Here is a 25,909-nt window from a genome sequence, read left to right on the forward strand (position 1 = left end):
TACTTGAATGGAATATAAACAGTGTCTGGTCTAGTCTGTCTGATAAGATTTTTTGCACAGAAAATTAACATCTTTGCTCTCTTTCTATTTCACACTCTCCGCATTTATTCACCCTAGTTTGGAGAAGGTGGTAGCAACAAGGATTAAACATAGGTAAAGGTAAAGGTTTTCCTGTCCAGTCTGAAGCTTTGAAGGTATCCAGGACCCCAGTGAAGGAATTTAGGGGTGGAATCAACCAATATACATATGAGGCAAGTGATTTAAGAATGGGCTAGGGCAAGGGTAGGCAACTTTGGCTCTTTTATGACTTGTGGACTTCAACTCCCAGAATTCCTGAGCCAGCATGGCTCAGCATGGCAACCTCTCCCTGTCCCCTCAGCATGGCTGGCTCAGGAATTCTGGGAGTTGAAGTCCACGAGTCATAAAAGAGCCAAGGTTGCCTACTCCTGAGCTAGGGTTAGAGTTATGGGAGCGCTGAGGACAAGTTTAGGTGAGAAGTGGTAGCCAGGATATGGATCAGAGATTTAGGTGAGAAGTAGTAGCCAGGACATGGATCAGAGATTTGGCTGAGGTAAGAGAAGTACCATATTTTTCCAACATATAAAGAAGAAGCCTGGCTTAACAGCAAAGTGCAGATTGAGAACAAAAGCATAAATTGCAGACAAAATCAAGACTATCTGCCTATTCAGGAATAGGGAGAGATATAGATAATAAAATGCCATATGAAGTAGGACAGCGAATAGGGACAATGGAAAAAAGAGGCTATGGAGGTAAAATGGGGCCTAGTTATGAATATTCCAAAACTGGAAGTTTTTAAGAAGAGATTGGACAACAATTTGTCTGAAATGATATAGGCTCTCCTGCTTGAGCAGAAGGTTGGGCTAGAAGACCTCCAAGGTCCCTTCCAGATTCTATTCTATTCTATTCTATTCTATTCTATTCTATTCTATTCTATTCTATTCTTGCCATGTTTCCCTTATGTGCTGGAATATTGCTCTAATGTGGCTGTAGCAAATACGAGACAACTTTGTGACCAGTTGGCTCATCTTTTGAGAGAAAGATATCTTGGTTCATAAAAAGTTGTTGTATAATGCACTGTTTGGGTTAGCTTGCGGATACAAACAGACAAATAAACCACAATAAGAGTTTCAGTAGTAATTAATGATCTGACCACATTGAATATTAAATTTTAAGTTGACCATTTTTTTACCCCAATTCTAGACAGTGCTGTGATTATTTAAGTATATGTCATAAATACAAAAATAATTGTAGTGGCAAACAAACTTTAATAATAAGGTAATGCCTACTTACCTAAACCTAAAGATACAAGTTAAGATAGGCAAGAAAATGGTAAGTGAGCACCTGTCCAGCCTAGATGAGTTCAAATCACCAGGACCAGATGAATTACACTCCAAGGTTCTCAAGGAACTGGCAGATGTGATTTCAGAATCACTGAACTATATTTTTCAAAGATCCTGGAACACAGGGGAACTACAAGAGGACTGGAAAAGAGCTGATGTAGTTCCCATCTTCAAAAAAGGGGGAAAAAATGGATCCAGGAAATTACAAACCTATCAGCCTGACCTCAATACCTGGGAAGATCCTGGAAAAGATAATCAAACAATGAATCAATGAACACCTAGAGGCAAACAAAGTCATTATTAAAAGCCAACATGGGTTTGTCAAAAATAGATCATGCCAGATAAATCTTATTGCATTCTTTGACCAAGTGACAAAATTAGTGGATCAGAGGAATGCTGTGGACATAATTTACTTGGACTTCAGTAAGGCATTTGATAAAGTAGATCACAGCCTACTACTTGATAAGATAGAAAAATGTGGGGTAGACAGAATCACCACCAGATGAATCCGTAGCTGGCTGACCGGCCGTACTCAGCGAGTGGTCCTCAATGGAACTGCATCTATATGGAGGGAAGTGTGTAGTGGGGTGCTCAATGGAACTGCATCTATATGGAGGGAAGTGTGTAGTGGGGTGACCCAGGGCTCTGTTCTGGGCCCAGTGCTCTTCAACATCTTCATCAACGATTTGGATGAAGGGATAGATGGGGAACTCATCAAATTTGCAGATGACACCAAGCTGGCAGGAATAGCCAACACTCCAGAAGACAGGCTTAAGATACAGAAGGATCTGACAGACTTGAACACTGGGCACTAACTAACAAAATGAAATTCAATGGTGAAAAAAGCAAGGTTCTACATTTAGGCAAGAAAAACCAAATGCACAAGTACAGCATAGGTGGCACCATGCTCAATAGTAGTAACTGTGAGAGGGACCTCGGAGTCCTAGTAGACAATCACCTAAATATGAGCCAGCAGTGTGCTGCAGCTGCAAAAAAGGCCAACACAGTGCTAGGCTGCATTAACAGAGGGATAGAATCAAGATCACATGAAGTGTTAATACCACTTTACAATGCCTTGGTAAGGCCACACTTGGAATACTGCATCCAGTTTTGCTCACTGCTATGCAAAAAAGATGCTGAGACTCTAGAAAGAATATAGAGAAGAGCAACAAAGATGATTAGGGGACTGGAGGCTAAAGCATATAAGGAACGGTTGCTAGAATTGGATAGTTTAGTGAAGAGAAGGACAAGGGGTGACATGATAGCAGTGTTCCAATATCTCAGGGGCTGCCACAAAGAAGAGGGAGTCAACCTATTCTCCAAAGCGCCTGAAGGCAGGACAAGAAGCAACGGGTAGAACCTAAGCAAGGAGAGAAGCAACCTAGAACTAAGGAGAAACTTCCTGACAGTTAGAATAATTAACCAGTGGAACAATCTGCCTCCAGAAGCGGTGAATGCTCCAACACTGGAAGTTTTCAAGAAGAGACTGGACAGCCATTTGTCTGAAATGGTATAGGGTTTCCTGCCTATATGGAGGGAAGTGTGTAATGGGGTGACCCAGGGCTCTGTTCTGGGCCCAGTGCTCTTCAACATCTGATTGAAGAGATTGGACAGCCATTTGTCCAAAATGGTGTAGGGTTTCCTGCCTGAGCAGGGGGTTGGACTAGATGACCTCCAAGGTCCCTTCCAACTTTACTACTATTACTAAATAGAAGGGCCACAGAAGAGCAAAAAAGCAGTGGTAGAGGGAGTGACTTCTGACTTCCTTCTGGTTTCCCCATTGACTTTGTTTATGGGAAGCTGGCAAGGAATATCAGAAATCATGATCGTATTTCCCTGGAATAATGGGGTCCCAGATTTTTATTTTATTTTATTTGCACATTCTTCAAGTTAATGAATTTTAGATATCTTGGTTCAAAAATTGTTGTTGTATAATGCACTGTTTGGATTATAAACAGACAAATAAACCACAATGAGAGTTTCAGTAGTAATTAAATTAGTATTTCTGTTGTTCTCCAGGAAGATATTAACTGCCACTCCAGCACATTATTTGGGGAGGGTGTTACATTGATGATTCTGAATTAGGATCAGCACAAGAAGTGGTTGCTACACTAACCTAAGATTTTAAAAACTTGCTATTCTGTCAGGTGAAGCCAGTTTTAAATTTGCCTTGCAGTGTTCCTGATTACCGTATGTCAAATAAGTTCTGTATTTTTTCATAAGAGCTTCAAGGAGCATGTTGGAAGAAATAAAACTAATTGGAGATTTCCACACTGTTCAGATCAGTTTTATTTGCAAAGCTGTGACCATTGCAGTGTCCCCACATTCATATGACTGACAATATTTGCTTGTCCACCACCAAGATCTTTGCCTTATCAGAAGGTGGCGATCCTGCTCCTTTAACACTTCTTCCAAATACCAGAACTCTTGTCCACACAGATGTATATTGCCACTTTTGTCACTTCATTTAAATTTCTCCTCCAACTTAAGCTGAACTATCATAAATTAACATCTCTGGCAAGATGGATGGCCACTAAATTTAATAATAAATAAATCTCAACACCCATCACCGAAACATTGGGGCTGCCTCAAGACATTTCCAGACAAACAATAACAGTCAACATCATCTCATCCCGTTCCTCCATTCGACCCTGGAATTTTAGGAAAGCCATAAAACTTTGGCTTTTGATGACATCTGGGTGAAGGGAAATAAGATGAATTAGGAGCCTCCACTCTGAGTTTTATTTGAATGTTTATTCATTCCTGGGTAGCCATAATTTTCTTTTTAATTTGATTTGCCATTAATAGTTGTGCTTTTGTTGCATTACTTTAATAGTTCTTCTTACTGATTGAAGGGATGTGAGTTGCTCAACTTCCTCTGGACTGGGGATGTATTTAAGCCCTAGCAAACCAATCAATCAATCAGAATAGAATTGGAAGGGACATTGGAGGTCTTCTAGTCCAGCCCCCTGCTCAAGCAGGAGACCCTATACCAGTGATGGAGAACCTTTTAAAGACTGAGTGCCCAAAAACCACCCCCTGCCCCCGCTCCGCCTCCCGTCCTGCCTGCTCCACCCCTGCCCGCCTCCTGCCTCATCTGCCCACAGGACCACACACCGCCTCCATGGCCCGCCGCAGATCGCCCAGGCAGCCCTGCAGCGGTATGGCAGCCACGCCCTCCACCCACACCCCGCAGCATCATCTGCACGCTATGAGTCATGAGGGTGGAGTCTTGTCCCTGCTGCCTGGCTATGTCTTTGGCTGCGTTGCTCTGTGCAGGCCGCACCCGGGGGCGACTCTCCTCCAGGGGGGCTGCTGGTGAGGAGGGGGCTGTGGGACGAGGTGGGGCTGGGGCGACGGCGCGTGTGCCCACAGAGTGCAACCTCTGGCACACATGCCATAGATCCACCACCACTGCCCTATACCATTTCAGACAAATGGCTGTCCAGTCTTTTTTTTTAACAATCTCCAGTGATGAAGCCCCTACAATATGTAAATATATAATATAAATATATTTATAATATAAATATATATTATATTTATATAACATAATATATCAAAAAATGGCACACACAAGGCAACCAAACTGGAAGTTTATTAGTACTGATTATAGGACAGACACCTACAAGAGAGAAGTTGGAGGTTGCCAGCCTGTCGCCCAACATACTAAGAGTCTGAGACTCTTGCATTGTTCTAATTAATGATAGGGTCATATACAACATCCTTATTTATCTTGCCTCCTCATTTATCCTTTCCCTTACTCTGTTATTTCCACTATGACAGACTTGAATTAACAAATTAGGTTAGGAGATTTTTGCCTTAGAGAGCATCAGGCACCCTGATGCTATTTAAAAGTGCTACTAGCATTAATGATAGAAATGTTGGTTTTGCCTATTTTTTTCCACACTATATTTAAAGATTTCTGAAAATGATGAGAAATTGTGCTCTTCACATATGGCTTCGCTTCAAGCAGAGTCCATTTTTCAATACCAAGAGATCCTCTGTTCACCAGTCTAAAGTTCTCTGATCATTTGAGCCATCAAATTGATGTCAACTCTTAGAGACACATAAATTTTGGTCCAGGAGGATCTGTTCTCAACTTGGTCCTTCAGATGCACTCATTGCTGTTGTAATCAAGTCCATCCACTTTGCTCTGATTGTCTTCTTCTCTTTCCTTCCATCTTTCCCAGCATTAGAGCCTTTTTCAGAGAGTTGGGTCTTTGTATAATATGCCCAAAATGGGATAATTTGAGCCTGGTCACTTGTACCACTGCCATCACATCCACCTCCAGTAGCAGCATATTACTGTTGTCCAATTGTGGTACCTGCTTGCTTTAAATGGAAAGCTGGGTGACCTTCACAGCTTGGGTAGTAACCCTGTTGACAGTATATAGTCTTGGCATACACCCCTGGCATTCTTCACTCATCCTTCCCAGGAAAATACACACACACAAAGAGAGAGAGAGAGAGAGAGAGAGAGAGAGAGAGAGAGAGAGAGAGAGACCACCATCACCACCATTACCACCATTACCACCATCACCATTACGACAATTACCATCACTATGATGCAGTATAACAAGGGAAGAAGATGTTGCAACAGACCTCTAGGAATAACAATGAATATATACACTAAAGATACAGGGAGGTGGGAAAGTTATATCATGGCAACAGAAGTACAATTTTGGGAAAATGACATTTTCCTGTAACAAATAATGAGACGAAGTTATGTATGATTGCCTATAAGTCAATTGTCTGGAAAAGCCCTAGGATTGCTGGTTTGATTCCAGCTGTTACCAAAAGTTATTCCCTTGGTAGTTGTTAAAACAATTTACCTGTCAAAAAAGCTGGAAGTCAAACAGTTTCTTTGTGCTAGCAGTTTACTGGAAACCAGTGCCAAGCTGAGTACATTTAATGAGCCTCTCACTTGCAAGAAATGTAGTAATAACAGCTGAAATTTAAGATAAGCAGAGCAGAAACCAAATCTAGCATGGAAAAAGTGGATTATTGGAAGACAGGCAATGGCTCCTTGAAACGATGGATAAATAAACCTGCACTGCAGTTAAACAGGAGAAAGATGCACCATCATTACACCAATGCCTGTCAAATTCAGATTAAAGCAGGAGAGGAAATAGGTTACATTGAAAAGCAGACTATGGGTGAAATCAATACCATACACACATTTCTTAGTCACACTAGACTATTAGTCAATATTGCAGCCATGGCCCACCCTCTTCAGCCATATAAAGAATAAAGACACCTGCAAGGGAGACTCATAAAACCTAAAGATGGGGATCACACAATCAAAATCATGTCCACTTCACAACACAGCTTAAAAACAGGGGCTTCAATCACATGGGCACAAGTACCATCTTAGCTTTTTTGATATGCATCTTGGACTTTCTTGGTAGAGAGATGATGGATTGACCACACCAGAGTGCCAGCTTGAAATTGGCATTCACTCACAGACCATAGGCACCACATATATCCCCAGTTCCCGTTCCCACTCAAAGTTCCATCTGTATTACAGTATAAGCAACCCATTGTTTAGGGGGCATTGGAAAGCTGTAGGATTTCTCCTATCTTTTCATTGCCTCTGCAATTCTGCCAGTGAAGCTGTGTTTGCAGAGCACATATATTAGCACAACATCCCTGAGAAAACCTGAGCTATTGTGCAGATGGCAGGTATTCTACCTCCTATTTCGTCAGTTTAGAGTTTTCCATCTCTTCCAATCTTTATGTATTCTGATGTGCCAGAAACATAAAAGATTATAAGATAAAGTGAGGCGAGGCGAGACGAGACGAGACGAGATGAGATGAGACAAAACAAGACAAGACAAGACAAGATAAGATAAGATAAGATAAGATAAGATAAGATAAGGCAAGGCAAGGCAAGGCAAGGTAAAGCAAGGTAAAGCAAGGCGAGGTGAGGCAAGGCGAGACGAGACGAGATGAGACGAGACGAGATGAGATGACAAGGCAAAACAAGACAAGACAAGATAAGGTCCTTTATTGTCATTTTTTTATTGTGGGTTCAGTGACATACATTAAAAATGAAATTCTGTTGCCTGCTCTCAAAAGTGTACACATACATAACATACATATAAACAAGCTATATACATACATATGTACATACCTAAATCATTACATATAAATATTAATCACTGTTCATATTGAACACATAGCAGAAATAGGAAACTTGAGAGTTCTCAAGGTTGATGCTGTATGGAACAAACTGTTTTGGATGTTCTGCTTCGGATACCACAAAGCCTCCTCCCACAAGGTAACAAGAAAAACAGGTCATGAAGAGGATATTTAGTGTCTCAGACAATCTTGCCGGATCAGCTCAAGCATTGCTTACATGCTATGACTTGGATAGAAGGGAGTGAAATGGAACATATGCCACCTTAATCCTAGATTTCAGCCTAAATAAACTTAATATGGGTTGTACTTTCTTGCACTTAAAGGGAGTTGGTGGCTCCTCATTACCAACCAAGACATTTCTAAGCAGAGTTTGAAGCCAGCTGCATCCATAAAGATATCCCTAGAATGTGAAAGTTGCTGTCCTCCCATGTAAATCTGCCTGATTTTTAGATTTGTGGGATTTTGGAGGGGGGGGGCATACCTTGTTTTTTGTGAACTACTCTAAGTGATTGGGAATTTGGCAGTGTGCAAATTAATGACCTTTTGAAGACAAATAATGACCACTCAAGACAATGGCTGCTCCTTGAAACTCCTTGCCAAGAGAAACCCATCTATTTCATGTTCAGCTTTCTGCAGGTACAAATCATATTCCTATTCATCCATCATTAGCTATTAAGCTGGAATATTATAATGATATTCTATACTAAAGTTCAATATCATTAGCCGGAAAGTAGGAACATGTGATCCTCCTGATCTGGCTGATCTGGCTGAACTCCCTGTTGGGAGACTCTCCTGACCCTGACTTTGCAGTAAATCTCCAATTTCCAATGTTACATGGCAAAAGTCTCATAGCAATTTAACAAATCTTTATTGGTAGCTAGAATGAAGCTATTGATTGCAATCTGTCATTGTGAAGCTGCAACTCCTTACTTATATCTGTGGCAATTTGAACTTGTTGCTTTTTCTCCCCATTTATCCCATGTTTCAACCAAGCCCCTGGTCTGTCTTCCAGGGACATGACACCAAATGATGGTTGGTTGTTGACATAAGTGACAACTCTGTCCTAAGAACTTTTGACTGTTGGCTAATCTCTCAGACGGCAGATGCAGCCTGCATTGTTAATAGTGAATGAGACTTTTCAACCATCTTTGGAAGACCTCATTTTTTTTTTCCATCCCATGGAAAAAAATCCCTATGATAACACAAAAAAAATCCTCTTGTTTTAGCTCTAATGAGAGTAAGGAAGGATGTGTGAAGCTATTTTGGGGTACAGTGACATTGAAATACAATCCACAAACAAACAAACTGAGATCTAATTAGAATTGTTGATACACATCAACAAATCAAATCAATTCGAGGGTTGATTCACTTTGATATATTTGTGTAAATTTAATTCAGATTGATTTGGCTGATAAAAATGTGCACTCATAGCAAACATTTGTCAATCTGGTGGATCAATTTGAATGCTCCGGATCACATTTGACCCAATGAATCAATTCAGGTAGAACATTTTGTGCAAAGCGGTAATCTTGAAATAAAATGTTTGAACTGACTACAGGTAGTCTTCCGCTTGCGACCACAACTGAGCCCAAAATTTCTGTTACTAAGCCAGACAATTGTTAAGTGAGTTTTGCCCCATTTCACAACCTTTCTTGCCACAGTTGTCAAGTGAATCACTGCAGTTTTTAATAGGATTGTTAAATGTTAAATGAACCAGGCTTCTCCATTGACATTGTTTGTCAGAAGGTCGCAAAAGGTGATCACCTGACTCTGGGACATAAATATGAGTCGGTTGCCAAGCATCTGAATTTTGATCACATGACCGTGGGAATGCTGCAATGCTCATAAGTGTGAAAAAATGGTCATAAATCACTTTTCTTCAGTGCCGTTGTAACTTTGAATGGTCATTAAATGAACTATTGTAAGTCAAGGGTTACCTGTATAGTCTCTAATAATCAAGATTTCATTGTGTATAATTTCTCCAGGGAAGGAGATGACCTCTCTCCTTCCTGCATGTTGGAGTTTATTGATGTAAAATAGATGAACTGGTAAGTCTGCACCTGATGTTACATTATTAAAAATCTAACCATCTCTCTACTGCTGTATTTAATGTCTCGTTTTGATTACCCCTTGTTTTATTCCAGGAAAGCCAGAAAATAAAACATGTGAAAGACTACTAGATACATAGATTCAAAATATGTTGCAAAAAAGACAACTTCAGGTTACTCTTTTATCATTTACTCATATTTTTTCCTTGTAACAGTGTTACTTTCACCATCCGTTTCAGTACAAAAACCTCACCAATTTAAAATATAAATGAAAAATATTGCCTCATTTGAACCTCAGGATGGTATTCAGAGGAAGAACATTGTCTCCCTTTCAGCATAAAAGCAAAAGCATTAATCCTGCCGTCAGAAAAAAATACAGAATTATGTAGAATTTATTAATGTTAAAGGTCCCAAATAACAGACCTCTACATTTCTCTCTCCTCTTTCTCTTATCAGTTTAGGCAAATTTTTAAAGTAACAGACCAGCCAAAAGGGAGGGAAAAAAAGTGTTCCACTGAAGCCTTTTCCATTTAATCCATTAATCTTCTAAACATCTTCAAACCCCAGGATTGTCCTTTCAAGCACAGCTGGAGTATAACATCTGCACAATTACAATCGGCATTCTAGAGAAAATTCCATTAAGTTCTGAGTTCCATGCTTTTTTTTTTAAAGTCATTCAACTTTCACTGACATTTGTTAAAGCCTACAGCGCAAGCAGGACCAAAATGTAATTTTGTGATTCTGCCTAACTTTTCTTTCCCTTAGACAGTAATTAGAAAATGACCTGGAGGGAGGCTGCAATTCATAATTGCTTATTTTTTTGCCACTATGGTCTGTAGACCAGAGACACACAGAGACATGAACAGTGTACAGTATATGGCCAAAAGCCTTGGGTATAGCTCCAAGGCTCCATAAAAGTTGCACCAATTTGTTTTTTTTTTAATTATATTTAAATGAAATATATTTAAAAGCTTGTTCCCTTCGCCTTAGGTTCATGCACTTTTTGGAGGGCCACTTCATCATACTATCAAAAGCCAGGTGCCATGATACATTTTCGAGTAGGCGTATTAAGGTTCTTCGTCATTCTTTTCAGCCTCCACGATGTTTTCTATCACCTTTGTTATCTTAAACTTTTTTTCTGGGGAAATGTCACCTGTTCCAAAAGAAGAAGAAGAAGAAGAAGAAGAAGAAGAAGAAGAAGAAGAAGAAGAAGAAGAAGAAGAAGAAGAAGAAGAAGAAGAAGAAGAAGAAGAAGAAGAAGAAGAAGAAGAAGAAGAAGAAGAAGAAATCTTCTTTCTAGAAATTAATTATATTTAATTAAATATAGAAACTAATTTTATAGGATGAGTGCAAAGAAAAAAAGTGTTTTGCTAACCATAGATGCATACCCTATCTTTTATGACAGCTTGTAAATTTCAGACTTGTAAGAACATAAATGGCTCACAATAGCAAAGTTATTTCCAGGCTAACATATAACTTCTTTATCCTAATGAAACAAGGTGAAAGGAAAGTTTAGGCATACAGAAATTTGATTTTAAGCTAAAACAACCTTTTTGGTCACTATCTTGTAATGGTGAAGAGGCTTAAGCATCTCAGTGACACAGTGCATTAAGCAACTGGGTGTCCAACTCCAAAAGATTCACTCGTTATTGCTGAATGGTCAGACTAAATACAAATTTACAATTTAGTGGAGAATGAAATGGCAACTCACTAATATTCTGCCAAGAAAACCAGATGGACATTCACAACCAAACAATAGTTGGCAACATGATACTGGATGATGAATTCCCCAGGCTGGAAGGTATTCAATACGATATTGAGGAAGAGCAAAAAGCATGTGAAATAACGCTGACGGTTACACACACACACACACACACACACACATACCCCACTGGTATATGAAATCTTAGAACCAAACACTAAGACAAATTTTATATTCTCAGAGTATAAGTGTCCAAACTGAAGATTGATATTCTCAGAATCAAACTGAAATGGACTGGTTATGAATTGCTGATATGAGTTACTTCTCAATCAGAGGGCCATCAGATCTTCCAGTGAGGTTTAGACCTCATGGGAAGGTATTGTACTTATTTGAAAATGGGGGGGGGAATCAAATAAATCATGGGCCGAGGAGGGGATAATTACCTTTAATTGGTTCATATGTAAAGGCACATTCAAGACATTAAAATTACAAGGTGGTTAGACACCATCACTGATAACAAGTAAAAGCTTATACTAACTAAAACAAAGAAGTAGTTACTTATGGGCAATACTGGTTAAATGATGTCAGAAACAAATAAGCTACAACATGGCAACCCAAGAATGTTGGGAAGCCATAGAATGGAGGACAGTAGAAGAATTAGGATAAGGAGCTAGAAGTGTCAGGAAAGCGAAGACTTTGTGTTGAATTAATTCAAAATTAAAAGCAAGTCAGTCCCAGAGCAGATAGAAATGGTACGCTATGAAGATCAAACAGTATATAACTAAAAAAAATTACAGGAAAAAAAGAACAATAGGAAGATACAAATTCAGTGGTTTTTAAGACAAATTTTCTAGCTAGGGAACAAAAAAAAGCTATAATGACAAAATATTTAAACAGAGTTTAATAAGAGGCTTTGGGGACATTCAGATCACTGGACAGGGCTTTTGAATTGCTAGTGTAGAAATCACACACATGTGCCACACAGTTATTGCCTGGGAAGGATGATCCATAGGAAAAGGCCCAAATGTACCTCATTTAATGCCAGTCTATGCCAGTCTATGCCAGTCAGTTCTTTCAAATTGCATGCCCACCAATACCCAATTGGGTTGTCTAAAGTAGAAAGTCTGACTTACCTAGCTCAGTGAATATTACAGTGATGTAAGTTGAAATGATCTGGACATTTTGTTAGCTAGAACATTGTTGCCTGGCTCAGATTTTTTCCCCATAAGATCACTTTTCTCCACTAAACACACACACAACATGTACATTTTAGTTTTATATTCTTAGAAACACATTTGCCATTTCTACTGGGAGAAAAAAGACCTAGTTTCACAACTAGTAGGAGAACTCTGCAATAGGTCGCAGAAATCAGAAAGTGTATATTGATTGAATAAAATGGCCATTTAGCTATAGATCATAATTTAAATTAATAATAGCTCCACTCCCAGGTTGATATGCTATGTTAATGTTATTGACACTTTTTAATAAATATAATTAGAATCAAAACAATTATTCAATCACTTATAAACGTCCCTAGGCTTCTTGTAATGCATATGTATCCCCAAAACACAAAACATGCATACATGTGTTTTTCTTTCCTTCCTATCTAAAGTTCATGTGATGAAAGGTCTCTAACAGAAGCTGTTTGCTTTATAACTGTGTGTATATGGAAGGCTGTATGCAGTGGTGGGATTCAGCCAGTTCGCAACACTTCGACAGAACCGGTAGCTAATTTTTGGTTGCCCAGGCCCAGAATGGATTTCCGGAAGCGACATCCACACAGAGAACTGGTTGTTCACATATTTGAATCCCACCACCGTCTGTATGTTGTAGGTTAAACTGCTGATTCTATTTCAGGGTCCCTCTCTTAGTATTACTTAAATGATGGTTCAATGCAGCCCACAAAACTTCTAAGAGTGAAAATTCAATGGGATTCTAATAGGCAGATGTAAGCCTTTTCCCACATTTCTCATGTCACTTATGGATATGCTATACAAGAGGAAGAATGTTGAATTTATACAGGATCAGGTATTACTAATGGTAATTCTTTTTATATAAAAAAAGAAAATCAGTATAATCCTTGTTTGGGAAAAAGCTTTTGGATCAAGCCAAATAGTCATGTTTTGCAGAAAGATGAGCTCTGGTTTTAATTTAGCTCTATTCAGAAAGTTCAGGTTGAATCACATCGTGGTTGGAAGACCAGTTTCTGACCTAGCACATCTGCACGTTATTTGTGCCACTAAAATGTCCAGCTGGACTAGACTGCTCCAAAGAGAACGGTTCTGTATGTCATGTCCATTTCAGCACCAGCAATAATGGAAGGGTCAAGAAGATCTCTGCTTGACAATTCTTCCTGTAAGAGGATCGGATCTAATTTGACGCTTCCTGAAACACCTGTGGCCAGATGGGCTAGTGATGCATCCTCTTCTTGAAAGCCAAGGAAAATTGTGCAAAAGTTTTTTGGGCTTTTTTTCAAGGAAACCCATTAGTTCCATCTGTCAAATATCATTTGGGGGCCTTGCTAAAACACACGTGATATATTTTAAAACAAAAATCTAAGAAAGACCTTACATTAGCCAGAAAGGATTGAAAATAGCATAACAGTTCTGGATGTTAGCTTAACTGTTCCTCCGAGGAGAAGCATATGCCCTTGCCTCAGTCAGCTTAGTCTAATTCATTCTGGATGCAGAAAGCACCAATTTGCTGCTGCTGCTGCTGCTGCTTCTTCCTCTTCTTCTTCTTCTTCTTCTTCTTCTTCTTCTTCTTCTTCTTCTTCTTCTTCTTCTTCTTCTTCTTCTTCTTCTTCTTCTTCTTCTTCTTCTTCTTCTTCTTCTTCTTCTTCTTCTTCTTCTTCTTCTTCTTCTTCTTCTTCTTCTTCTTCTTCTTCTTCTTCTTCTTCTTCTTCTTCTTCTTCTTCTTCTTCTTCTTCTTCTTCTTCTTCTTCTTCTTCTTCTTCTTCTCCTCCTCCTCCTCCTCCTCCTTCTTCTTCTTCTTCTTCTCACATAAAAGGGACTCAACATGAGCAAGGGAAGCCTCCACAATTTGGTAAAAACCAAGGACTTGCTAAGGTCACAGTGAACTGGTGCTTTCAGAAGTGAGTTCTTGGCTTAAGAGTTCTTTCACATCCCGTGAGAGAAACTGTAGCCCATTTCAAAGGAGAAAAGGAAACACTGCAGCATTCAATATGCTCTCCACTCCTTCCCCTCCCTCTAATTATAGTATAGAAACAGCTTTAGAAAGGGAACACAGATTAAACTTCTGTAAAACACGCAGAGAGAAACAGAGTACTGTGTCTGCCCGTCAGGTCTCTTACAGGTAATGCAGTTTAGAAATCAAAGATAGCAAGGGTATGACGGAAAAGAAAATGCAGAAAGCACTTTTTTTTTTAACCAACAATCAGCCATCACACAGTGAAAGCTTTAATCAGCTGCTTTTCAATCTCATGAAAAAAAAATCACATGGCCACAAGGAGATGAGTGTGTAGGCAGTGTGGCCTCAGCATTATCCTCTAAAAAGCCAAATCTGTACTTTATTGAGATGGTCAGAATGAAAACCAAAACTATTATCATAGATTCTAAAGGCAACCCAATAGCGCTGTTCACAACTTCCACAAAGGATGAAGCAAAATTAACGAAAACCCTTATTCAGAAGGGTCCAGAAAAAAGAAGGGAAAAAAAATCACAGTCATATTTTAGAACGTAGAAATTTAACAAAGAGGAAAGAAAGCAAGCAGTAATAGAGAATTGGCAAAGTTATATATTTTAGTAAAAGACATTTGGGGGGATGGGGCTATATATACCCTGACATACATATATATAAAACATTTCCCTCTCATACTTGTGGGTGATACTGTATGTGTCTTCCTCAATCTCAGATCCTCTACTAGAGACCTGAAAGTTTGAGGGTTCTGCCCAGTATCTTAGCACTTCCTAGCACTTCACATCTCTGGGCAGAGAGTTCCAATGTCATTCCTCCTGGAGTCACTCTCTCAGTTTAGGAGTTACAACCCCAAGTGCTCCTACCATCACTGGGATGACTTTGCCCTTTAGTTTTCACATCCTTTCTAGTTTCTCCTTTGGACCATGGTACTTGTCCAGCTTCTCGTACTCCTTCTTTCTGATGTTACTATCATTCGGCACTGCTACATCTATCACTAATGCTGTCTTCCGGTCTTTGTCTACTACCACAAGGTCTAGCTGATTGACTTTGTGGGATCTTCCAACTGGACTTGGGGAGGGTCTAGCCCAGTGGTGGGATTCAGCCAGTTCACATCAGTTCGGCAGAACTGGTAGCTAATTTTCTGTTGCCCAGGTCTAGAATGGACTTCGAAAGCGGCATCCACACAAAGAACCGGTTGTTCACATATTTCAATACCATCACTGGTCTAGCCTATACATTGTGCAGATGTTCCTGTGCACAGATCAAGTTACTTGGTTGGGGCCTTTCAGTGTATGCTGTTCCTGGCTGTATTTTACACCCTGCCAGTATATATTGGACTGTCTCTGAAGTTCCACTTCCACTGTAGATCTAAGTCAGGTGGATCAACAAATTGATGTCTTATTCATTCTTAGCATACAGCTTGATGTCACCCATGTAGATGACATGGCTGATTGTAATTCCATTCTTAAAACTGTGTCCATATCCAGTCCTTGTAATTATCTGGCTGAGGCAGATCAAATCTATGAAGAACAGCATCAGGGACTGTGCATCACCTTGTTATATGCTGCAGGTAGAGATGGCTTCCTACATTATCTTCCACAGTCCTATTGAGTTCTTAAGAAAGTGTTCTGTTAGCTTTCTATAGAGCCAGGCATTCACAGATCCATGGCATTGAGTTGTAGGGTTTTCATTAGCTGAGTTTTATCCTTAATCTTCACACACTTTTGTAATTCCACCAGCTGACTAGCCTATCTTCAAGTTGCCTTGATCTTAGCCTCCAACTTCATTTTCCAAGGGAGTATATACAGCTGTTTTTCTTGATCATGTAGCCAAGCATCTCCAATATAACAGTGACTGTATATACCCGTTCATTGGTTTGAGTTAGGTGGTAGTAGGAATTTTTGTGAAGGCTCTATTGACATATTATTTGATGACTGAGTCTTGGTAATTGGTCTCATGAGTTGATTGTTTATCCACAATCTTATGCCTCATATTAGCAGCTGTACTCTGTAATGGAGAGGGTGGTAATAACATAACAGTTTCCAGAACTGCATGCACATCCAGTTGTTCTTCCAAGTCATCTTGAGTATGGATGTAATGTGTAGTTGGTCTATCTCAAATTGTGAGAGCAGCTTCCTCTTCACTATGTTGAAGCATTAAATAATTAGCTGTTTCTATTCTGTGGATGCAGATTTTCTGTCCATCCATAGTTCCCTCATATATTTCATTTATATCCTCTCATTAGGTTGTCATGACATTCCATCAATTCCAAGTTCTCTTGTCTTGTGCATGGATGGTTTGTCCCAGTACTCCATTTATCATCAGATCATCCTAGTTCCCCAGCAGCTGACATAGACCTTCTTAATCTGAGCAACATCTGAGCTGCCACAACTCTCCTGGCTTGTGCCCCTCTCATATTTGAGGTAGTAGTTGAAATGTAGGTAGGCTCCACCAGATTTTGACTCCTGGTCTCCTGTATTAAAACTAAGTCAGACATCAGCCCTCCTAGGTAAACCAGACAGTAACACAACTAGATGAGGTAATTTTACTTTATTGTATAACAGGCACAAATTTCCCACTACATTTTAACTGATTAATCCATTAGGGTGGGTCTTTCCTAAGTTTCTTTCTCTGACAGTTAAGGCACTGAGGGCTCCTGACTCTCTTATCTGATTGTTTTCTATGCGACATCTTTTCTCCTGATCCCCGAAGGTCATCTGCACATTCCATTACAGATAAGCCATGATCAGCTGTGGATCAGACTTTATGATTGTAGAACTATGGCCTGATGTGTTGTAGTGAGTTATATAATTGTCAAAAGTTGGACAGCTCTTGAAAGCAAGCATAAATATGTCCCTCTCTGGCAGATCCAAATGTCAATACTCTTTCATTTCTGGCAATATAGTGAACAATTCTAATACTGTTACAGATCAGACGAATTAGACATCAGCTTCTAGTGTGATGTATGGCATCATCAATCAGCAATGCCCCATTACAACTTACTTTGAATGGGCTTATCCTTACACAAAAGTATAATGATAAATGAAATCATCACTTATCCATACATGTGCTCCCACAAATATGGTAACTACTTGTAAAATTAATGGGGAACATTTTATCTCCACAGGGTATTTTGTCACTGATTTTACTGTGGCTCTCCATTATCAAGACTGATTACACTGTTAAAAAAACTGAAGGAAGAATCCACCAGGAAATTTAGCAATATCTCTAAGTATTCTTATCATCCAATGTGTGCCAATCAGCTCTTTTGTAAAGAAATGTTTGTGTCACATTGAACAAGTGTTGTGTTAATGGCCATATGCTATGGGTGATTTTAACTGTTTGCACCTCCTAGATTCCACTTCCTATTGTCTCACTCCTCCGATAAAGGTTGTATATACAGTATGTGTGTGAGTGTATATGCTTCCAATATATATATTCCAATCAATAGTATACATCTCTGATCAGGTTAATTTTGCTACACTAAATATTTTAACATTTAAGCTATTATGACAGACTTTTAAGGGCTGAACCGGGTCTTTCTGTTTTACTGTATAACTTCATCTGACTGCATACATTAAAATGGTCATTTACACTATAAGACAAACTATTCTGAAAAGTTATAGGACTTTTTTGCTCCCTCTTTTTCAATCTAAAATAAATGTTTTAATTTGGAGTAGTAAATGAACTAGAATACAACCATAGCATTGTGAAAATTTCCTTGAATGGCAATAGATGTGTAGTAGGTCTATCTCAAATTGTGAAAGCAGCTTCCTCTTTGCTATGTTGAAACATTAGATATTGTAGAGGCTTACAATCCTCTGCTTTTTTTGTTGTTGTTGTTCCTCCATTCATTCTACGTGGACTAATCTTGCACTGGCTAGAGGTGGCTACTTCCAATCAAATTGTCAAATCATCAAATTATCACTTGGACTAAGTCCAAGTAAAGAAGGAAAATGCCAGTTCAAATCTAGGCACCCAGCTTCAAGGATGGCTTTTGCTGAGATAGATAGATAGATAGATAGATAGATAGATAGATAGATAGATAGATAGATAGATAGATAGATAGACAGACAAGACAGATAGATAACCTTTATTGTCATTTTTTACTGTGGGCACAATGGCACACATTAAAAATGAAATTTAGTTGCTTGCGCTCAAAGAGTACACATACATAACACACATTTAAACATACTATATATAACATATGTATAGACCTACACCCTTACATATAAGTAACATATAAATATTAATCACTGTCCATCTTGAATACATAATGGAAGGAGGAAGCTTTAGAATTCACAAGGTTAATACTGTATGGAACAAAACTGTGACTGAATCTGGATGTTCTGCTTCGGATACCACGAAGCCTCCTCCCAGAAGGTAACAAGGAAAACAAATTGTGAAGAGGGTGTGTAGTGTCCCAGACAATCTTGCAGACCCTGCTCAAGCAATGCTTATATGCTATGTCCTGGATGGAAAGGAGGGAACTGCCAATTATCTTTTCAGCCACTCTCACCACTCTCTGCACTGCCTTGCCAGCAGCTCTGTGGAAGGAAGGTTGCATGGAAAAGTTTGCCTCTCTATGCATGTTTTTAGCACACATGGCTGCAAACTCTTCCTCTCCCCTCCCCGCCTTTTATTTTTGTTAGAAAGTGATATAGAGCTTCTGGATAATGCAAGTCCTTCACTGTCAAATAGATTCTAAAACCTCAATATTTTCACTGCTTCACAGGCAATCAGTGAAGTGGAAAGACCTCCAAGGGAAGCGAGATCAGGTGAGGTTGCTCTTGAGCTGGCTCACCTGTGTGCTTCTGACTACAGTTTTGTCAGAAGAGTTAGCTCTTCGAGATACCCACATAAGAAACTAAAACCAAGAGTACAGGTTGTCCTCGACTTACAACAGTTCATTTAGTGACTGTTCGAACTTACAGCAGCACTGAAAAATGTAACTTATGATGGTTTTTCACACTTATGACCATTGAGGCATCCCCATGGTCATGGGATCAAAATTCAGATGCTTGGCAACTGACTCATAGTTATGACAGTTGCAGAGTCCCAGGGTCATGTGGTCACCTTGTATGAACTTCTGACAAGCAAAGTCAATGGGGAAGCCAGATTCACTTAACAACCGTGTTACTAATTTAACAACTGCAGTGATTCACTTAACAAATGTGGCAAGGAAGGTTGTAAAATGAAGCAAGATTCACTGAAAAAATGTCTCACTTAGCAACAGAAATTTTGAGCTTAATAGTGGTCCTAACTTAATAGTGGTCCTAACTTGGGCTTAATAGTGGTCCTAACTACTTGTACTACCATTACCTTTATTATAAGGTTACAGTAAGAGAATCTTGCAAGTCTGAAAGGGCTTCCCCCTTCCTCCGCCTTCACTTTTTAGACAACTTGGGAGAGTCCCTTCTGAGACATATTTTGCACCCTCATTCTTTCTGTGGACTGAAATAGCTCCTGTCTGACTCTTATCTACGCTGAAATTATTTCTCCTCCTCCTCCTGTTTCACAAGGTTATTTTCACAAACCATTAGAGTAAATGCAAAAAAGATGACTCACAACTGAAGAAGACTACCTGAAAAAACAACAACAATGGAATAGGTGGAGCCTCAGGGTCCAAACCGAAACAGATGCCAGCAACCTAGGGCTGAAGAAAGCAGAGTTGCAACAAATAAAACAAGGGAAAAAGCAACAATCTGACAGAAGGTTGGAGCTGGCTATCAAGCAAAGCCCTTAGCAAACAACAAAGGGGAAAGTAGAGTGTTGAAAGAAAAATCTTCATCAGAGTCCAGTCTAAGCCAGGAGTAAACAAAATGGAGACTGATTTAGGAAGAAGGGTGTAGTTTATTGAAGAGCAGAGTCAAACAGAAATGTGGCTCTGGGAAAGCTGACCACATGTAGCTGGGTGGATGAACTTTGACCTGAGTCTGAACTTGCCTTTCTGATATTCTGATAGGGTGGGTTAATCCTATTATGTCCTAAAGGTCATGTCCTGTTTCCCTGGGGCTGTGACTGATGACTATATCCTGTGTTGGATTTTTTGGGTGAGGGGTTGTTGGTTCTAGGGATCTTTGTCTTCTCATCCCATCAGCTCCAAGCTTCCTGGTTCCAATCTTTCTGAAAAGATTATCAAATCTGCATTTCTACAGATCTGGTTTCTGCTTGGGGCAGAGACACTTGGGGGTGGGTTCTGCCTTTTAAGATCTTCTCCATTATTCCTTTGCAGAAATATATTCTGCTTTTTAAATATTCCCCAAAATATTTCCTTCTCTTGGTGGGAGGGAGATGGTGTCCTCCCACAAGAGGAACAGGAGACAGCAGGTGGAGTATGAGGCTGTGGGGAAAAGGAATTGAAAGCAGAAATTAAGAAAGGGGCTGGAGTGAGAGTAGCGTCATTTAAAGAAACCAGTCCTCAATTTTGATGGAGGCTGTGAGATTAGTGAGGTATAAGCATCGGTATATGTGCCTCAGAATGGACCCGGAAAAGGAACTTGGTATACAACCCTATGACACTCAATACACAAACCTAAAGGAGAGCAATCTGGGGGGGGAGGAAATCTCATAGATTAGTGGGAAATGGGGAACTAGGAAATAGGATGATGGGTATAGGAGTAGGAAATGCAGTAGTTTAGGTTTCGGTTTTTCTGTTAGTAAAATGAAATTTCTCCTTTTGTTAATTATTGAACAAGAAAGAAAAGCCTGCAAGGGCAAAATACATTCCTGCTCATCATCATTGGGGCTGTACAATCCAAAAATGAACCTCTGACCACTGACAGTCACGACTGCTTTCAAAATAGAGCTGTGAGAATGTAGGCAGGGAACTACATCACTCAGCATAGCACATTTCCCTGTTGTTTCCAGTTTGTTTGAAGGCAGCAGCCTGATGGGAAAGAAAAAGACTGCGTGGGAGGAAGCACAGATGTAGCTACCGTAAGATGGGATCGGCTGCAAGTGATCTCAGCTTTGGCCAGGAAACAAGAAGGCCAGCAACTATGGACAGTGGATGCTAAGTGGATGGCAACGGAAGACTGAGAGGCAGTACAAACAGCATTTTTAAAAAAAAAGGATTGCTAGGGAGAAAGCATTCAGGGGACCCAGAAATGCCTGGAGCCTTGCATCCAATTTAGGAAAGCATTGCTCTGGGCCATGATAATTTAATTATTCAGGCACCTAAGTGGGCTATATTTTGGACTACAAAACTCCAGGTCCACATTTGTGGTCTCCTGCACTACATAACAATATTCTCTCCCCTTGCATTAATACATAGAATTATCTTTAATACATCATTTGAATATGCTTTGATATCAGCTTTTTTTTTCTTTCTAGATCAGTGGTTCTCAACCTGTGGGTCGGGACCTCATTTGGGGTCGAACGACCATTTCACGGGGGTCGACAAAAACGCAGTCCGCCATTTTTTCCCCCCTTTTCCTTAGCTGTGCTGCTCCTTTTTATTCTATTGGCTTTTGAAAGCCAATAGAATAGACTCTCTTGAATAGAGTCTAATTCTATTGGCTTTCAAAAGCCAATAGGAATTGTCCAGGCTGTCTCTGCCCTGCTGAGCCCGCCAAAAGTCCCATTCTGCAAACGGTGCTGCACCAGTTGAGTAGTCCTCGACTTACGACCGGTTGGGGGTCGCGGCATTAAAAAGGTTGAGAACCACTGTTCTAGACGTAACTGCCTTCTCTCCTTTCATTATGATTATCTTGCATTAGTATTGTTTCTGTTGCAGGTTGTCCTAAAGACACAAATGTTCCTTTCAGGTTTTGTTTTTTCTCCTGGCTTCAAGCTTGATCAAAGGCATTTGATATAGCCAAACTTTATCCTCTTAAAGGGACTTTGCAGATAAAATAGCTACCATTCACTATCATCTGGATTCATTTCATATTAAACATCCCTGACATTCTGCCAGCTTCAGATCTACTCCTGAAAAGAAAAAGAATCCATACTGAATAGATTAAGTACATTTTTTGTATTTTTATTTTATTTTGCACCTCTACGATGCATCTCAAAACATGTTATGAAATATAAAGTATTTAATAAAAATGTAACAACTGTATTCATACACATTAAAGACAATAAAAAGAAGGGAAAGGATTTTAAAAATGTTAAGATGGCAAGGTGAGATATTAGGAAGATAGTAGAGGAGGAATATAGTTAGGTGAGAACAGGCGACACAGTCTAGATGGGTAACATATGTAAAAGCAAGCATTTCAAATAGAGTCCACCCAAATTAACTTGCCTTAAGCCTACTTAAAGAGCCAGTTTAGTGCAGTGATTAAAGACATGAGGCTAGAAACTGGGAGTACAAAGCCATCTGGGTGACCTTGTGTCAGTCATTCTCTCCCAGCTCTAAGAAGAAGACAAAGGCAAATTGCTGTGGAAAACATTGTCAAGAAAACTTCAAGGCCTTGTACAGGCAGTTATCAGGAGTTAATGATAATTTGAAGACCACACAGACACATACTCACACAAAACCCCACATAGTTAGGATTTTTTTTTTACAGTTTTAAAGATTGTTTATCCTAGACTAACATTAAATATGCCTTTCTGAAGTCATATGGTTCATGCTTCTTTGGTTTGCTAGCTATTGACTGGCAAATGCAACTATGCAAATGAAGCCATACCTCTTTTTAACATGGGGTTTCAATCATATTTTGCATTCATCACCTTGACTTTTTCAGCCCCACTCTACTGTGCACACATCTTTGGGGAAAGAATGCAGAACAAAATTCATCCATCACGTCAACAGAAAAGACCCAGATGAAAAGATAGGTTCTCACCAAATCATCACTTGTTAATCATGCCCAGCCTCAAAATATCACAATAAGCTTTCACCTGGAAAAATGGCTGAATAAGATTTAATTGATTGCTGTGCTTGAGAAGTTGTCCAATAAAATTCAATACTTAAAAAAAGAGAGGGGGGGAACCGCCTCAGAAATTATTTCACCAAGATTGCCAGGCTTTTTTTCCCCCTTTTCTATAAATGACAAAATGAATACTTATTAGTATGTATGGAAAGTTTAATTGGTCTGATAAAGGATTATTTACAGCTGCAATGGCTTTGTATTACCATGTAAAGAAATAATATTTCTTTTAACAAACAAGTTTCTTACATTCCCAATGAGATTGTAGCTAAGTCCAGAGGCTGATGTGAATGATGCATTGAGAGATGATTTGCCACCACAGGACAGGGACCCCTCCCAATCAGCACTCCAGGGGATGGGATAGCTAGATAACATTTCTGCCAGTGGTGTTTACACCAAGACAGATGAATGGCAGAAATTCTTATTTTGTAATTTCAGACTAAATAAACTAATTTGACAATCTCTTTGAAACTGCATGTCTCAGTTTCAAGAAACAGAGAATTCTGATACTTCAGGAAGTCAACATCTGTGCTCTGAACAGATGTGAATGCTGAAGGGATTCTACAGGTTTCATCCAAACTCCTAATTAAAGTAGAAGATAGATTTATTCTCGTATCTAAGTAGAGATTTAGCAGCTTAGCCTAGAATTCCTAGATATTGCAGTTTCCCTCAAAATTACTGCTTAGCAGCAAATAGATAAAGGTGTCAAAAAGTATTCAGCAATAAAATTAAATCAGGTAGTTGCTTTAGGTCAACAACTTATTGAGGGCAAAAGCCTATTTTATAATAAGAACAAAAATGTTAACTAAATCCGAAGGATGCAACTCTTAAACAATTCTAAAAAGTAGGGCTAGAATGCTGTACGTTGCAACCTCTTGAAATGCTGTGAATTATGATGATCCTGACCATTTCTGATGCCACAAAAAACACAGTGGTGTGATAATCCTTTTGCTCTGCTTTTAAAAAGTAATTTCAAGACAACAGTGCTAAACTATAAAATTCAACAATGATATAGTTACCAATGTAACTATATTCATAGCTATTTATACTTTCCTTCACTGTCATCGCATCGCACTTGTGTCAGGGGCATCAAGTGGCTTCTGGGTGGAAAGGATTAGTCAGTGACATCATCATTGCCATGGGGATGCCCAGTTGGGGCCTCCTTTCCTATCCCCTACAGCAGGGGTGTCAAACTTGCAACATCATGTGACATGTCATGAGGTATGGTGACTTTTTCCCCATTGATGGAGCTGAGGTGAGTGCGGTTTCGGCATGACACATCCAGCCCATGAGCCAGCAGTTTGACACCCCTGCCCTACAGGAATGGAACAAAGGATGGGAGCTGACCCCACCCCATGGCAGCACTCAGGTCTTGAACTCAAGCCAGCATTTTAACCACACAAGCCATCATGCTCCCAGTTCACTGCCATTGAGAGTAAGGAGAAAGTATGGTAGCCTGTTCTTTCTCAAATTATTTGGGAAGGAAATCTGTAGACACTTAAGTTTTCATATATTAGTTATTAGTTAAGTCTGCTTTCCATGGGACCTCAGAAGTTGGTAGAAGTAATACAGCTACTTATATTGACATAGATTTAGTCACTTACTGAATCACTAGAAAATATTTTTCACTAAATGTAAGAGAGAAGGGGAGAAGTATAAAAAAAGCAGGAACCTTCCTGTTATTAAAGCAACAAGAGTCCCAAGATCATAATGTCTTAGGAAATGGACCAAAACCATTCCATAAAGCCTCCATTAAAGACTGTCTAGATGGAAGAGCAAAAGAGCCCTAAGAATACTAATTGCCAAACACTATCCTTTCATTGGCACGTCACTCTTAAAAGATGCCAGAATTGTTTTATGTTTATGGCAAAGACATCAGACGTGAAATTTGCTTTAGCCTCAAGATACACATACAATCCAAATATAATTCAGCTAATTAGACATTGTTCTACATTAAACACAGGGATAATTGGGAATTGAAATAAGATTGCAGATTGCAGGCATGACCCAAGTGTCCATCCCAGAACAAAACTTCAGAGTTAGAGAAATTGAAGGACTTTTCCAAGACCTGGGGATTAAAAGATGTAATGCAGTAATAGTATCTATTACAGGAGCATCTCTAATGATGATAGATCAACAGCATCAGCATAGGACTGGACAATGGAATCCTGCTCCTTTTTAATGTGTGTTGCATAATAGGCAAAGAGGATGAAATTTCAATAGACCTGGTCATGCCCCTCAAGGGATCTTGGAATTCTAGTGAACAATCACTTAAATATGAGCCAGCAATGTGCTGCAACCACCAAAAACGTCAACACAGTGCTAGGCTGCATTAACAGAAGGATAGAATCAAGCTCATGTGAAGTGTTAATACCACTTTACAATGCCTTGGTAAGGCCACACTTGGAATGTTGCATTACATTTTGGTTGCCACAATATAAAAAAGATGTTGAGACTCTGGAAAGAGTGCAGAGAAGAGCAACAAAGATGATTAGGGGACTGGAAGCTAAAACAAATAAGGAACACTTGCTGGAATTCGGTATGTCTGGTTTAATGAAAAGAAGGACTAGGGGTGCCATTATATCTGTATTCCAATATCTCAGGGGTTGCCACAAAGAAGCGGGG

Source organism: Crotalus tigris, unplaced genomic scaffold (assembly GCF_016545835.1).
Source record: "Crotalus tigris isolate CLP2741 ecotype Arizona unplaced genomic scaffold, ASM1654583v1 scf7180000017833.3397121, whole genome shotgun sequence".
Classification (NCBI taxonomy): Eukaryota; Metazoa; Chordata; class Lepidosauria; order Squamata; family Viperidae; genus Crotalus; species Crotalus tigris.